The sequence below is a fragment of the Pelophylax lessonae genome (genome assembly GCF_965119305.1).
Source record: "Pelophylax lessonae genome assembly, chromosome: 6".
Classification (NCBI taxonomy): Eukaryota; Metazoa; Chordata; class Amphibia; order Anura; family Ranidae; genus Pelophylax; species Pelophylax lessonae.
The window spans coordinates 199,449,010-199,462,383 of NC_138773.1; the positions used below are offsets into that span (position 1 = coordinate 199,449,010).

The 13,374-nt window shown below is 43.7% G+C and overlaps 1 protein-coding gene across 1 annotated transcript in view; it reads left to right on the forward strand.

The window, feature by feature from the left end:
* Positions 1-13,374, forward strand: part of ZDBF2 (zinc finger DBF-type containing 2) — a 70,035-nt gene that overhangs the window by 24,167 nt on the left and 32,494 nt on the right. The window contains exon 2 of the mRNA XM_082262001.1: positions 2,892-2,992. The gene's annotated coding sequence lies outside the window, so the exon portion shown is untranslated. The remainder of the gene's footprint in view (positions 1-2,891; positions 2,993-13,374) is intronic.

Consider the following 13,374-nt stretch of genomic DNA (forward strand, 5'->3'; position numbering starts at 1 on the left):
TCAACCATGTTCTCTAAATCCAATTAAACTCAAATGTAGTTTGAGACAATAAATGTCACCTTCCACTGATACCTTAAAGAGAAAGTAATTAGGTTAGTATGTGCAAACTGTTGGCGCTATATAAATCATGTATTAAAATAATAATAATAATAAAAAAATTAATAATAATAATAATAAGAAGAAACTTAGCATAGGGGTTGATTTACTGAAACTGGAGAGTGCAAAATCTGGTGCAACTGTGTATGGTAGCCAATCAGATTCTAACTTCAGCTTGTTCAATTAAGTGCTTAAGAAAAATATAGTAGGTATATTACCACGCGCCACTGGGAAAGGGTGAATTGGTAAATGTGCAATCTATATAAATAATATAAATATGTGAGATAGCAGCTGCTGTAGGAACTAATGAAATAGTTGTGAGTAATTGGTCTAGCAGACCAAATACAGCGCTTGCTTATATAAGTTAATAAATATATTGGTAAAAAATATAAATCATCAATTATGGTGAATATGAAGTGCAACAGTGTTTGATAAAATTAATAAATCACAAGCAATAGTAGATAAAAGGATCTGGTGACTAAAATTGCTCAGATATAAATATACAAATATACAAAAAATCTTGGTAAAATTCAAAGTTCAAATCATCAATTTTCAGTGGATATAAAGTGATGCAAAATTATAAAATAATAAATAAAGTGACTAATAGTGCTCAAGTATAATTAGGCAAATGTCCTTAGTGAAAGTGATTTTCCAAAGTTCATACAAAAGTGCTCGTGCTCAAACTTGATAGATATGATCTCAGCTGTTTCTTATCCCAAGTGGGTAATAGGTTGGGTCACTTACCAACTGAAGTGGGTACTGAATGCCATACGGCACCAGAACCAATCAAGCTTTGTAAGCCCCCTGGGCTAAATGGATCCCCTCGAGATGTTATCCCATGGGCTGGCAACAGCCCCTCAGGCTCCCTTGGTACACGATCCGATCCAATGTGGGGAGAAAGAATTCTCCAAATAGTGTAGTATTTAAAGTTTATGCAGTTTATTTACCCAATTCGTGGGTTTAAAGCATTTAAAAACATGCAACAGTAACATTGGAAGCTAGCTCCGTGAGGAGGACGTGCAGCCCGCACCGCTGACCACCAATGTTACTTTTGCATGTTTTTAAATGCTTTAAACCCACGAATTGGGTAAATAAACTGCCTAAACTTTAAATACTACACTATTTGGAGCATTCTTTCTCCCCACATTGGATCGGATCGTGTACCAAGGGAGCCTGAGGGGCCGTTGCCAGCCCATGGTATAACATCTCAAGGGGATCCATTTAGCCCAGGGGGCTTACAAAGCTTGATTGGTTCTGGTGCCGTATGGCATTCAGTACCCACTTCAGTTGGTAAGTGACCCAACCTATTACCCACTTGGGATAAGAAACAGCTGAGATCATATCTATCAAGTTTGAGCACGAGCACTTTTGTATGAACTTTGGAAAATCACTTTCATTAAGGACATTTGCCTAATTATACTTGAGCACTATTAGTCACTTTATTTATTATTTTATAATTTTGCAGCACTTTATATCCACTGAAAATTGATGATTTGAACTTTGAATTTTACCAAGATTTTTTGTATATTTGTATATTTATATCTGAGCAATTTTAGTCACCAGATCCTTTTATCTACTATTGCTTGTGATTTATTAATTTTATCAAACACTGTTGCACTTCATATTCACCATAATTGATGATTTATATTTTTTACCAATATATTTATTAACTTATATAAGCAAGCGCTGTATTTGGTCTGCTAGACCAATTACTCAAAACTTGTTCAATTAAGTGTTGACAAGAAAAACCTGGAAGCTGATTGGTTTCTATGCAGCGCTGCACCAGATTTTGCACTCTCCAGTTTTAGGCTGCATTCACACCTGTGCTTTAGCGGTTTACTGGCATTTTTATTTGAGAGCTTTTGAGCATTTTTAGAAGTGTATTATAAGCATTTTAGAAACATATTACAAGCGTTTTACAGCTTCAGTCATTTTTGTTTAGCCAATAGAAAACACTAGGGGGAGGAGAAGTGGAGGAAATTTGTGGTGGAGAGTGTTTTACAGCTTCAGCCATTTTTGTTTAGCCAATAGAAAACACTAGGGGGAGGAGAGGTGGAGGAAAATTGGGGGGGAGAGCATTTTACAGCTTCAGGCATTTTTGTTTAGCCAATAGAAAACACTAGGGGGAGAAGAGGTGGAGGAAATTTGGGGTGGAGAGTGTTTTACAGCTTCAGGCATTTTTGTTTAGCCAATAGAAAACACTAGGGGGAGGAGAAGTGGAGAAAATTTGGGGTGGAGAGCGTTTTACAGCTTCAGGCATTTTTGTTTAGCCAATAGAAAACACTAGGGGGAGAAGAGGTGGAGGAAATTTGGGGTGGAGAGTGTTTTACAGCTTCAGCCATTTTTGTTTAGCCAATAGAAAACACTAGGGGGAGGAGAGGTGGAGGAAAATTGGGGTGGAGAGCATTTTACAGCTTCAGGCATTTTTGTTTAGCCAATAGAAAACACTAGGGAGAGGAAAGGTGGAGGAAATTTGGGGCGTAGAGCTGCTGTTTGAGCAGAAAATAAAATGCTCCTAAAAAAAAAAAAAGGTCACATGTTTTGAGGCGTTTCTATTTAAGTCTATGATCCCAAAAATGCTTGTAATCTGCCAAAAAAGAAGCTCATGTGTTTTTTTTTGAGCGACAGGTGCTTTGCTTCAGAACAGGGGCCATTAAAATGAATAGAATTTGGCTCGTTGAATGTTTTAGAGCTACAAGCTTCAAGCAGAAAATCGCTCAAATGTGAACGAGGCCTTAATCTCAGTGAAAAAAAAAAAACTTGATATAACATTGTTTTTTTTTGGTGCACTACAGATGACCCTCAGAGATGAAAGTGGCTGATGCGTTTCGATGAGAGGACATTCTTAACATCTATAAACCTTGAAAACTGATGTGCAGAACTATTGTATTCCAAGGTACGTAACTCCCTGCCATCTAGGATTCCAAATCTCACAAGAATATGCTTTTTTAGAGTGTTTTTTTTTGATTATACGTAGCAATTTTAGAGTGTAGAGGTGCTACTAAATAGTTTTCATCTATGTCAGGTAGGAGGTCTGCTTTAAGCAGGGCTGCTAATTGCATTTACTGACAGAGGATCATATAAGGGAACATTTACAAATCTGTATGAGAAATATAAACTTTTTGCTCTTCGCTATAATTAGATTTAATCCAGGGCATCTTTCAAAAACAAAGTATCATCAATAAACATTTGCTAAGAAGCAATATGTAAACTAAACAATATGTAAATGTTAGGGCTACACATATATGCATGATTTTTATGTACTGTAGGTAAAAATCACAGTGTAAACTCCACTGTCTTTGTCCGCTTTGTTATGTTTTCCCAGTTTCTCCATTCAATTGAATGTAAAGTAAGATTTAAATTGAAATGGAGAGTTTTCCAAGGTTTTAGTCCACTCAGCTGTGTATGTTTTAGGGCTTTTTTTGCCCTCTTTTTAAAAACAGTGTTCTGCTTAGGGATTGTCCCATTATACCCCCTGAGGGCAGTACTGGCACTGAATGTGACCCATTCAAGTGGATGCATGGCACTCAGTTGCAGTTGTGGTCTTACAATGTTAAAACAGGCAGTGCAGAGGCGACATATTGCCTCCCAGTCAAATGTTTTCTGATAAGTGATCCACCATGAATCGCTTTTTTAGAGGGGCAGCAAGGGAAGAGCTGCCTCAATCTCATCATCCCTGATACATTAGTTCCATCATACACCAGTCTGGATCTGCAGTCTGCTGACACTCAGACTTCTTGCTTAGCTCAGGTCTATTCAGACAGGGACCACCCCTGTCCCTCTTCAACTGTCACTCTCAGATATCAGTCTAGCTCTGCGGCATGTGTGCTTAGTAGTGATGGGCCGAACACCCCCTCTGCACCAGAACATCTCGAACAGGGAAAAAGTTCTAGCGAACATGCAAGCTCCATTAACCTCCCTGGCGGCCTGATTATGTCAGAATTTCTGTGCTAAAAACGGTACATTGTTTTGCATGGAAATCTGTTGTTTTATATTTTAAAACTCACCTTCCCCTGCGATCCCCCGCCGTCCTCCCCCGCTGTCCCCCACCACCGTCCTCCAGCCATCCTCCCGCTGTCCTCCCAGTCGATGCTGACACTTGCCTTCCAGTTCCCTTCCCTGCGAGCGTTACGACGCAGGGGGGTGGAACCGGTGGCAATTTAAAAAATGTAAATAAGCCAAATGACATGATACAAAGCTTTGATCCTAACTGATTACAATGTATCATGCCAGTTCACCACAGGATTTCACCTGGTGCCCTGCCTGTGCTTTTCCAGTTCTTTGTGCCTGGAAAATTGAGAACGACCATGGCATCCAAAAAGCGTTCTTTTTGCGCCAAATCCCTTTTAGACGAACTGGAAAACAGCAACAGCAAAATGGAGTTACTTGAAGAACTGAGCGATAGCGATTTGTGGGAAAATTCGTCATCAGATACGGAATGTGACGACATCGACGATTCTGATGTCTCTTTCTGGCACATAGCTCCATTGGAAATTGAGAAGAATCATTTGATATACTTCCCAAATTCCACAAGCTATGTGCCAGAAAGAGACATCAGAATCATCACTGCCATCACTTTCCTTAACTGATGATGAATTTTCCCACGAATTGCTATCGCTCTGTTCTCCAATTAACTCGCTGACGCTGTTTTTCAGTTCGTCTAAAAGCGCTTTTGCGCAAAAAATGCTTTTTGGATGCCGTGGTCGTTCTCTATTTTCCAGGCACAGGCATTGGAAAAGTCACCAGGTGCAATCCTGTGGTAAAATGGCATGATACAGTGTGATCAGTTAGGATCACAACTTTGTATCATGTCATTTGTGTATTTGCATTTTTGACTTTGCCTCCGGTTCCACCCCCCTGCGTCGCAACGCTCGCAGGGAAGGGAACCGGAAGGAAAGTGCCAGCATCTGCTAAGCACAGAGCAGGGAGAGAGTGTGAGGACGGCGGGGGATCACAGGTAAGGTGAGTGTGCTTCTGGGGTAATCCCGAATGTGGCTCAGGGTTACCGCTTTTGGTACTGAAAGTTAACCCCGAGCCAAACTCGGGAATACTGCCAGGGAGGTTAAAGTCTATAAGATATGAACATTAAAAATCAAAAGTCCTACATTTAACCTTCTCCCATCCGCGCTACAGCCTATATACGGCTGCAGCGCGGACTCACATTTTCAGGAGGCCGTTTTTATACGGCCTCCCAGAAACAGTCTCCCCGCACGCTCCCGCGAGCGCGCATCGGGGAAAATCTGTGTCGGCCGTGTCCCATGTCCCACGTGATCGGACCGTCCAATGAGAGATGATCTCATATGCAAACATATGAGATCATCTCTCATCGCCAGCGCTCCTTCCTCACACAGAGCCTGCGTGTGAGGAAGGAGGGAGAGCTGCCCAGCGCCGGGGACACAGAAAAAAGTAATCAGGGCACCGATCACCAGTGCCCTGATTACTAGAGGTACACCAAACACACCTTCAATGCCCACAGTGCCCGCCATCAGTGCCCCCCATCAGTGCACACAATCAGTGCCCATAGTGCTGCCAGTCAGTGCCCATCAGTGCCTGCTCATCTAGGCACTGATGAGCACTGACTGGCAGCACTATGGGCACTGAGTGTGGGCACTGATGGTGCTGCCCATCAGTGCTCATCAGTGCCGCTCATCAGTGCCACCCGTCAGTGTCCATCAGTGCCACCCGCCAGTGCCCGCCAGTGCTGCCCGCCAGTGCCCATCAGTGCCGCCCGCCAGTGCCCATCAGTGCCGCCCGCCAGTGCCCATCAGTGCCGCCTGTCAGTGCCACCTCTCAGTGCCCGTCAGTGCCACCTCTCAGTCCCCAGCAGTGCCACCTCTCAGTGCCCAGCAGTGCCGCCTATCAGTGCTCATCAGTGCCGCCTATCAGTGCTCATCAGTGCGGCATATTAGTACCTCTTCATCAGTGCCACCTCATCAGTGCCCATAAGTGCCACCTCATCAGTGCCCATCAGTGCAGCCTATAAGTGCCCATCAGTGCCGCCTCATCAGCGCACATCAGTGAAGGAGAAAAATTTATTTATTTTCAAAATTTACTCGCAAAAAAATAAGAAAAACTTTTTTTTTTTCAAAATTTTCTGTCTTTTTTCTTTTTTTTTTGTAAAAAATAAAAAACCTAGAGATGATTAAATACCACCAAAAGAAAGCTCTATTTGTGTGAAAAAAATGATAAAAATTTCATATGGGTACAGTGTAGCATAACCGCGCAATTGTCATTCAAAGTGTGAGAGCACTGAAAGCTAAAAATTGGTCTGGATGGGAAGGGGGTTTAAGTGCACAGAAGGCAAGTAGTTAAAGGCTTATACATATGCAAGTTATTGCCATAAAAAGTGTATGGGGACCTGGGTACTGCCCTGGGGGACATGTATCAATGCAAAATAATGTTTTTAAAACAATTGTTTTTAAAGCAGCAGTGATTTTAATGATGCTTAAAGTGAAACAATAAAAATAAAAAAATAAAAATTATATATATGTTTTTAGCAAAGACTCTGGGGAATAAAATGGCGGTCATTGCAATATTTGTTGTTAGGCGGTATTTGCGCAGTGGTCTTTCAAACGCAATTTTTTGGGAAAAATTACATTTCACTACATTTAAAAAAATAAACAGTAAAGTTAGCCCAATTTTTTTGTATAAGGTGAAAAATGATGTCACGCCGAGTAAATAGATACCTAACATGTTATGGTTTAAAATTGCGCACACTCGTGGAATGGCAACAAACTACGGTACTTAAAAATCTTCATAGGCGACTCTTTAGAAAATTTTAACGGTTACCAGTTTATAGTTACAGAGGAAGTCTTCTTTTAGAATTATTGCTCTCGCTCTGGCGATCGTGGCGATTTGAACACTGTTTTTATTTGCGGGCGTGACTTGCATATGCATTTTCACTCACAGCAATGGGAACGCTTTAAAAATTTTTTTCCCTATTTGTTTTATTAATTTTTTTATTTTTAGCACCGTTTTAAAAAAAATAAAAATGTGATCACTTTTATTGCTGTCACAAGCAATGTTAACATCCCTTGTGACCGTAATAGGCAGTGACACGTACTCTTTATGGGGGGATTGAGGGTCTAAAATACCCCAGACCCCTCCACTGCACTTCAATGTAGCAGCCGAGTAAACCGGAAGGAGGGAGGGGAGGACGTCCCTTCCCTCTTGTTGGGATAACGGCCGAGCGGCTGCTGAGCTGCATTGGCTGTTATCTCCTGAAAGCTGACCGGCAGCTCTAAAAAACAGTACCAGGTTAATGCCTGCAGCTGCAGGCATCATCCTGGTACAACCAGGTACCTCGGTTTAGTGGTTAACAATGGGGCCCCCAGATCCCTGCCCCCCCCCCCTTTGTGAATGGGTATAGGGTACATCTTACCCATTCACCAAAAAAGTGTACAAAAAAAAATAAACACATAAGACAGTTTTTGACAAGCCCTTTATTTAAAAATAAAAATAGTGTCCCCTGATGTAAATCCATCGTCAATCATGCCGCCCGCCGCACCAACGTGATTGACGATGGATTTACATCGGGGGGGACACTATTTTTTTATTTTTAAATAAAGGACTTGTCAAAAACTGTCTTGTGTGTTTATTTTTTTGTACACTTTTTTGGTGAATGGGTAGGGGTACGATGTACCCTATATCCATTCACATAGGGGGGGCAGGATCAGGGGGCCCCCTTGTTAAAGGGGGCTTCCAGATCCCAAAAAGCCCCCACCTGCAGACCCCCACAACCACAGCCCATGGTTGTCAGGAGGAGGCATGGGGACAAGGTGCTTTGGGGGCACCCCACGCCGTTTTTTTTTTTAAATTCTGTCATGGGGTTCCCCTTAAAAGCCATTCAAGTTCCAAAGGGTCCCCCAAGCTGTTTTTACCCCAGTTTTTTAAAATTTACATTTTCTTTTTACAATTATTTTTTTTAATTTAGCTCTCAGCAGGGAAGCTTTAACAACTTATTGACTGTGTGCGCTCGGTGGGCGAACATCCCGATAAGTGCCGAGAAAGTTAAGGTGTTAGGCGAGTACCTGAATGGGTCGATGTTTAGGCCAAACTTATGCTCGGCCCAAACCGTTCACCCAATCCTAGGGGTGCCTGAACACTGTAACCCCTCACAGTTACTCTTGCTGGGCACAGGAACGAGCCCTGCTGTTAAAAATTTTAAACAGAAATTGAAAGTACATGCACCTGTTATGTAGGTGCAGAAAAATTGGACCTTGTGTGTTGGTGGTGCATGAAGACTGTAACCCCTCACAGATACTCTTAATGGGCGCAGGAATGGACCCTGCTATATAAAATTAAACACAGAACTTTTCACATTGGAACAAAAAACGTTTCCTTTCATATGGATATTCATATCCGGATTTGGACACTTTGACTTTAATAAGCAGTTCATAAGATTTACACTCTTCTGACTTCCACTGAAAGGTGGAAGTAACATTGGACTCTTCTAAGATTAATATCTACCAATAAATATCGCCTTATTGATAATTTGCATTTTTATTCTCGTGGGTGATTGTGTAGGCGGGGCCCCAGTGCACTGCATTGCCCGGGGCCCTTTAATGCTCATAAGATGTCACTGATCCCTTTCCTTGATACCATGAATCCTCGGGTGCTTTTGCACGATTTCCAGAATCAGGAAGCCCATGCAGCATAAGTTTGAGGAGGCATGAGATTCTGAGTCCTCTGGGTCACTAAGGATGACATTTTTAGGAGTAACCTCTCCCCAGCCACGTACTACTCCTGGGGTTTCTGGGGAATGGAAACCATCCCTTGAAGACTGCTGTATGTTATCCTCTACATCCATGCTGCCACAATCTTCCTCCTCTTCCTTCTGTGTGTTTTGTGGCCCTGCAGAAATGGTATCTGCATAAAAGGGGCCTTGTGAGGAAAGGAAGTCCTCCTCTTCCGCCCGCTGTTCTGCTCCAAGTGCCCTGTCCATGATTCCACGAAGCGTGTGCTCCAGGAGGAAGACTAGAGGCAAAGTGTCACTGATGCATGCATCGTCGCGGCTCACCATCCTTGTGGCCTCCTCAAATGGTGACAGGACAGTGCATGCATCCTTTATCAGCAGCCACTGGCATTGCGAAAAGAAGCCAAGCTCCCTTGAGCCTGTCCTTGTGCCATATTAACACAGGTACTCATTTATGGCCCTCTGATGTGTGTGCAGCTGCTGCAGCATTGCCAATGTTGAGTTCCACCTGGTGGGCATGTCACTAACAAAGCGGTTGGTGGGCAGGTTGAATTCCAGTTGAATGTCAGCCAGCCGAGCACTGGCATTGAATGACCACCAGAAATGGCCACAGACTTTTCTGGCCTGCCTCAGAAGATCTTGTAAGCCCGGGTACCTTTCAAGAAATGCTGCACCACTAAATTCAGGACATGTGCCAAGCATGGAACATGTGTCAAGAGTCCCTGTTGGGTGGAGAGAAGGTTGGTGCCATTGTCACATACAACCATTCCTGGCTCAAGCTGCAATGGCGTCAACCCCCTCTGAGCCTGCCACTGCAGAGCTGACAGAATCTCTGCTCCGATGTGGCTCCTGTCCCCTAGACAGACTAAATGAAGCACTGCATTACATCTTTTAGCCTGACTGCTTGCGCAGCCCCTTGAACGCTTAGGGAGCACTGCTGGTTCAGAGATTAATTCAGCAGAAGAGGCCATAGAGGAAGAAGAAGAGGAGGGGTTGGAGCAGACAAATGTGGCATAATCACCACCTGCTTTTTGGAGGCGTAGTGGCGGAACAAGCTCCAGCACTGAACCCTGTACTGATTCCTTCCCAGCTGCCAGCAGAGTTACCCAGTAACGTCCCTGACCATGCCTGCTGGACCATGAGTCAGCAGTAATGTGAACCTTCCTGGTGACCGCTCTGTCCAACTAGGCCAAAACAATGCCTTCCACATGATGGTACAGAGCTGGAATGGCCTTATGTGAAAAGAAATTCATTTTTGGAACCTCCCACTGTGGTACAGCACATTCCGCAAATTCACAAAATGGGGCAGAGTCTACCAGATGAAAAGGCAGCAGTTGTAGTGCTAGCAATTTGGCCAAACCAGTCTTTAGACGCTGAGCATGTGGATGGCTGGGACAGTATTTTTTTTATGGTTCAGCAACTGGGGTAGCAAAATTTGCCTGGTGGTGAAATCAGTTAGCAGATTGGGTGCCTGTGGCACCCATTACTATACTTTCATCCCTCTCATATAGCATATTTTTGAGAAGACTTTAGGTATAGTAGGGGTAAAGAGGGGTAAAGATTCCCGATGAGGAGCAAGGAGAAGTCTGCATTTTTTTTTATCATGTGGGTCTTTCAGGTGCTGTTGCCAAAGGACTGCATGGCAGGCCATCATATGTCTTGTCAAGCATGTGGTGCCCAAGCGGGTGGTGTTCTGGCCACGCTTGATCCGCTTCAGACAGAGATTGCAAACAGCATGTATTGAAAAAAGCCCACACCAATTAACTTTTGGAAGTCAGCGGGGAGTTAGCAGCGCCCTGCACCTGTGGAGCTCTATGGTGTGATGCAATAGGGTGGCTGCCCTTAAGCCGGCCCATGGAGGACATCCTGCCTTGTTGGAGTTGTGCCTCCTCCTCCTCACTTTCATTCTCTATTCTCTCAGGCACCCAAGTACATTCAGTGACCTCATCATCCCCTCTCTCCTAGTCACTGGAGCAAATTTGGCAGTATGCTGCAGCTTTTGGAACATGACTGATAGTTGCGTGACCGTCATTGTCACCACCTCTCTCTAGGCTCACGTCAGTTCCTTCCTCAACCCGTTAACCAACATCGGAGCATTCAAATTGCTCCGCATCCTCCAGCATCATGTAACTGACACTATGAACAAATAATTCAGGTGACTCCTCCGTGCATGATGGTGGGACTACGGAAGGAGTAGCTGTGGACAAGAAGCCTGTGAAATAGGTCGCTTTGACAGCTGCAGGGAAGGCAAACTAGTATGAGCCTGGGTGACAGAGGATGAGGACGGTTTAGTTATCCACTCCACTAACTCTTTTGCATGTTGTGGCTCAATAACACAGCCAGCACCGCCTGCAGAGGATGCACCATGTCCGCGACCACCACTTTTCACTGTGGGCACAGAGGCTGCTTGCCCTCTTTTAGTTGCCTGTGAGCGTCTGCCTCTCCTTGTTGGCCTTTCGGACATGATGGGGATTTTTTGGGGGGGTTTTTATAACTTTTTATTATAGAATATGGGATGGAAATATGGTGCTTGGGTGCAATACTTTTGTGCTTGGTGCACTATAAATCGTTTTATTACAGTTTTTTAAATACAGAAAACCTAATAAAGCAAAAAAAAAAACCCCTGCTGATGCAGATGGAATAGCACCTGTGATGCAGAAGGGGGGACAGCAATTACACCCTAAATAATATTAGTGCTGCTGTGCCACAAAAAAGAAAACCCCTGCTGATGAAGAAGGAATGGCACCTGTGACACAGAAGGGGGGACAGCAATTATGCCCTAAATATTATTAGTGCTGCTATGCCACGAAAAAAAAAAAAAAACCACACTGCTGACGCAGAAGAAATAGCTCATGTGATGCAGAAGGGGGGGGGGGCAGCAATTATGCCCTAAATATTATTAGTGCTGCTGTACCATGGAAACAAAAAACAAGAAAAAAAACAGACTGCTGACGCAGAAGGAATAGCACCTGTGCTGTAGAGGAGGGGACAGCAATTATACCCTAAATATTATTAGTGCTGCTGCGCCACAAAAAAATACTGGTGATGCAGAAGGAAGAGCACCTGCAACACAGAAGGGGGAGTACTAATATTGCAGCAACAAAACCTGATGCTGCAAAAAAAAAAAAAAAATGCAAATAAATTAAAAAAAATATATCAATAGAAAAATAAAAAACATGGGATCACTGGGGTGACACAGCCATGTTGTATACACCAACACTTCAATGGCACCACTACACTGTGTTACACAAGAATCAGCACAGCACTACACTGACTGCACTACAATGTGTTACACAAGAATCATCACAGCACTACACTACACTGACTGCACTACATTGTGTTACACAAGAATCTGCACTGACTAACTTAAACTGACTGAAAGCACAATCCACTAACTACCCTGCCTAATCTCCACTCTTAACACACTACACAAGGCTGCAGTGTAAGCAGCAGCTTTATATAGTGTGGGGCGTGGACTTAGCCCCTGAGCCATGATTGGCCAAAGGCACCCTGCCTTTGACCAATCATGGCTCTGACAGGACATTGTGCTGTGATTGGCCAAAGCATACAGGTCAGGTGCACTGCAATCGTGAAGTGCATTATGGGGCGCTCGTAGGCAGGCAAACCTCCCCCTGAGCGCCCCGGGTGTTCGTGTGTTCAGCGTTCGACTCAAACATAAAGCCCATCACTAGTGCTTAGACTATCACAGCACATTGAAATCCTGACTTCCGGACTGTTTGGAAACTTTCTTATTTGTGGGTAAGACCAAGCTGTCTCCATTCATTGTCCTCCTTTGGGATGTTTGTTCTAATTTTTTGAGGGATCATTTTACTTCTGAAAAAGGATCTCTCCCTGTCACCTACTACATCTCTACAGTGACAGACAATGCTTCTGCCAAAGGACTTAGGGTCCTTTTACACATTTCTGTCATCCGCTCCATATGCCCGCATATCATCCCATCCGTTTGCGGATGATATGCGGACATAATGTAAGTCTATGGCATTGCGGATGTCAGCGGATGACACCGCTGACATCCGATTTTCCTTCCTTTCCGTTTTTTACACGGAAGAAAAAATGGGGTTCTGTTCCATTCGTAAAAACGGAACAGAACTGAAAGGAGGAAAATCGGATGTCAGCGAATGGTATTCCACTGATATCCGCAGTGCCATTCACTTACATTATGTCCGCAAATCATCCGCAAACGGATGGGATGATTTGCGGACACACGGAGCGGCCGTGTGAAAGGACCCTTAGGCCCCTTTCACACATACAGTCCGTTCAGTTCATCAGTTCAGTCACGTCAAATGTATCAGTTTTCATCCGTTTTTCATCCGTTTTTCGTCAGTTGTCGTCCGTTTTTCATCCGTTGTCATCCGTTGTCATCAGTTAACATCAGTTTTTCATCCGTTGTCATCCGTTTTTCGTCCGATCCGTTTTTTTGACGGATGAAAAATAGGGCATTCATCCGTTCAAAAAAACGGACATTGACGGAAGTGGATGAAAACGGATGTTAACTGATGATCATCAGTTGTCATCCGTTTTTACATAGAGATGCATTGATGTCCGTTTTTCATCCGTCAACG